We start from the raw sequence: 3,721 nt of genomic DNA, 5'->3' as shown, positions 1-3,721 counted from the left end.
ACAGCAGTTACTCCAAAGGGATGATCACAGTCTAACTTGTGCTTTTCATCAGCTGCTGCCTGTATAGACGGCCAAATTTTGCCTTTTGTGCTTGAGAGAGTGGATTTTAAAATGTGTATACTTGTATGTCAAATCATAGGATTGAAAGACACATTTAAGCCTTTTGGTAGAGGTGAAAGGGTCAGCATCAAAGAAGCCTCCATGAGAGGCGATGAGAAAGAGCTGAAATGGAATAAGGGACAAGTATCTGCTCATTTCTAAGTATAGCAGCACATATGTAACATATACATTACATAAATTTGTGTTGAAAATGATAAAGCAACCAAACTGCCCACCAAGGACCAGAACACACATTGCAAAGTTAACACAAAGAGTTTTAATCAAAGGAAGCAGATGTAGCACTTTACCCAGAAGACCAGGAAAAGGTACACAGGGCAGGGCTGAACAGGGTTTTTATCAAGAGTTAAAAGGCAGGAAGGTAGGTATTAATTCGGTCATGGGCTTAGAGCTGTGGGTGTCTCTTGTACTTTCTATGTAACGCGTCTTTCTCTGGAGGAGGTTGGCAGCAAGGCTCTCCATTACAGTGGGTATTTCCTTGTTCTTGTGGTTAGGTTCTTGCAACGTGGCAATGGACTTTTTGTCCTTATGTTTGGGCTTTTACAATGGTGGTGGTGGGGTCACTGTTGGTCAGATCTATCAGAAAAAATTATCATTTGAATGGTGACCTCCTGTTGATTTGACTTAAACCTCCTATCACAAGTAGCTGGAATATAAGAGAAAGTCAGATGTCTGAATCTGAAAGATTATGTCGATAATCATAAAAAAATCCCAATTTTACATTTTAAAAGATTTGTATGCTTGAAGGCATGAATACATTCAATATACCATAAGATCAGGAACAATGAATTGTCTTAGTCAAGGAAACCTTTGTATCAGAGCATCTTTAAATCCTAAAACCTTATATGAACATAATACAATAATATATTTTATAGCTTTAGTTGGTGTCTCCCATAAGGTTATGGAGGTCATTAAGCCCTCTGATCAATGAATAATAACTGGTAAAATGTTACCAGGTGGCTGCTTTCTTATTCATTAATTGAAGTCCTATCCAATAATCTCTCCCTCCTCAAGGGATTTTGTCTAATGAAATAACTAATTTTTTCAGGTCAGTGACTTTTGAAAAACCTAATTAGAACCTTTAACATATTGTTTTTTGAACAATGGGACTCTCAAGTCAAGAGATATGAAAGACAGTATATATTAAAATTTTCAACTAATTATAACATCATGTTACCCACTGGCAACTCAGGTGGAAGCATGCTTTTAGCTGTTTAACCCACACTAAATGTTGAACAAATGATCCAAAACTGGGAAAGGAAAAAATTGTTGAGCTTAAATAAAAAATAGCTGTTCATCGATATGACAGACTCAAGAACATATAGATGATCTGAATAGATGGAATGCAGAAACATAAATAGCTTAACAGACAAATTACCAAATCAGAGTGCACTCAAATATATTTGACCAATTTGAATTTTAATAACTCTTACAAATTTTACGTTTGTGAGTATAAATAAATTAGTGGGAACCTTTTATAGGTTAATCAACAGAGGTGTCTTGAAATAAGAATCAAAGGAATAAACATAATATACCTGTTAAAGCAAAACAGCTATTAAAGCAAAGATAGTTATGAGTGGAAGTTGGCAAGAGTGACAGCAGGTGTGATAGGCAGGTGGCAAAATGAAAACAGGAGGCGGAGGAGGAGCAGGAGGAAGAATGGATGATGGGGGAGAAGACAGTGATGGAGAAGAGCAGGAAACTTCTCCAGGAAATGGGGGAGGGTGTTTGGCAGCGTGGAGTAGGCCAATAAGAGCTTGGGCTGCCCCATATGCCTGAAGGGGGGAGGGATGTGCCCTAAGAGCAAAAAAGGCCTGGATGCTTCAGACTAGTTGCTGTTATGGTAGCAGAAAGGGTAGTGCCCTCTGGTGAGCCTTGATGGTTACTGCAGGCTAGCCACATGGTTTGGCAATTTACATGGTGACCTAAATTGGAAGTGAGCCAACAGGTAAAAATGCTGAGTCACAGTTGCCAAAAGAGTCATCACTCCCACAGGGAGTGTGAGGGGGAGGGGGGAAAGAGGGGAAGGGGCGAGAGAGCGAGAGAGAACCCCACACCCAGGCCGAAAAGTCATCACTGGTGAGATGGAAGGGTAGCCCTGGAGGGTGAGATGGGGGAGGGTTGTCCTGACCCAGCACATGGTTTACCAGACAGGAACACTCTGAAACCAGAGTTGGCTCACCTGTGTGGACCTGGGAGGATTTAGAGGGACCAGTGGTGGATGGAAGCCAGTAATAGCAATGGCATAGGCAGAAAGGAGAGGAAAGGACAGGTCCACACAGGTGCAGACTCGAACAATGGGTAACCCCCAGGAGTGGCAGAAACTTCCCTGCTCCAGTCACCACATCATTAGTCACCACACCATCTATTTGGATCTCCAATGCGTGTGAGAAAAGAACAACAACAAAAAACAGAAAAAAAGAAAAGAGGCCAAAAAGAAAAGAGGCCTTTATTGCAGGCAAGAGAGGGCTGCTGAAAAGAGGCAAGAATCCTCTGAAAGCTTCAGGAAAAAAACATGGGCGTTACTTGGAATTTGACAGGGCAGAGTTAAAGGTGCAGGCAGAATGATGTATTGACAGCTAATTGGAGGAATGCTGGCTTTAACTTTTGGGTTACCCAGAAGAACACAGGGAGGCACTGTCCAGTGCCATTAAGCACATGGAAAAACCTGTCAAAGCTGGAAAAAAAAATGTATGTATATGTGCATGTATATGAATATGCATACAACTCAATGCAAATGTCTTGTGTTCTGGGTAAATGATTTGGGGATGACAATGTTCAATGTATGAACCACTATCCCCTGATTGATGTGTTTTGAAATTTTGTTGTGGTTGTACTCCTCCTCCTCTTCTTCCTCCTCCTCCTTTTCTTTCTTTTTATCCTTGAAATAAAATGGATTTGGGAAAAAAAAACCGCATCAACAAACGAAAAGTCCAGGTCCTGACAGATGCACTGATGAGTTCTTCAAGAAATTTAGAGAAGACCTAATACCACTACTTCTCAAAACCTTTAATGAAATTGAAAAGGAAGTAATATTTCAAATTACAAAAGGAAGCAAGCATTATCCTGATACCAAAACTAAAGTAAGACCTAACTAAGAAAGAATTACAGGCCAATTTCTCTAATGAACATGGATCAAAAATCCTCAGTAAAGTGTATGGCCATACCACCCTGAACGCGCCCGATCTCCTCTGATCTTGGAAGCTAAGCAGGGTTGGGCCTGGTTAGTACTCAGATGGGAGACTGCCTGGGAATACTGGGTGCTATAGGCTTTAAAAAAAAATCCTCAATAAGATACTGGCAAAAAGACTGCAGCAAACTGTAGGGAGCTGTTGAAGCTGGAGATTGATCACATGTGGGGCTAAAGCAAGGCCATTCCTAAAAACTCAAGAGAACCCAAAACAAGCCAAGTAAATAGCTGTTCCAGCTCCAAGAAGGCAGGGGGCCCAGGCCAGTCAAACAAGTTGCTAAGCAGTGGGGTTGATTGACATTCTTCTTCAGATTGTGTACGGTATATAAATGTGCAAAAATAAATAAATAAATAAATAAATAAATAAATAAATAAATGTGCTACAGTGGTTGAGCAATTCCTTCTCTTCCATCA

At 40.6% G+C, this 3,721-nt stretch overlaps 1 pseudogene; it reads left to right on the top strand.

Moving 5' to 3' along the window:
• The first annotated feature begins 3,270 nt into the window (after window positions 1-3,270).
• On the top strand, window positions 3,271-3,389 carry LOC111753343 (5S ribosomal RNA; annotated as a pseudogene).
• The last annotated feature ends 332 nt before the right edge of the window (window positions 3,390-3,721 follow it).

The sequence above is a fragment of the Cavia porcellus genome, unplaced genomic scaffold, assembly GCF_034190915.1.
Source record: "Cavia porcellus strain 051 isolate PalLab524CR breed Dunkin Hartley unplaced genomic scaffold, mCavPor4.1 scaffold_8, whole genome shotgun sequence".
Classification (NCBI taxonomy): Eukaryota; Metazoa; Chordata; class Mammalia; order Rodentia; family Caviidae; genus Cavia; species Cavia porcellus.
Note: the sequence above shows the minus strand (reverse complement) of the source record. Positions and strands in the feature narration are given on the sequence as shown.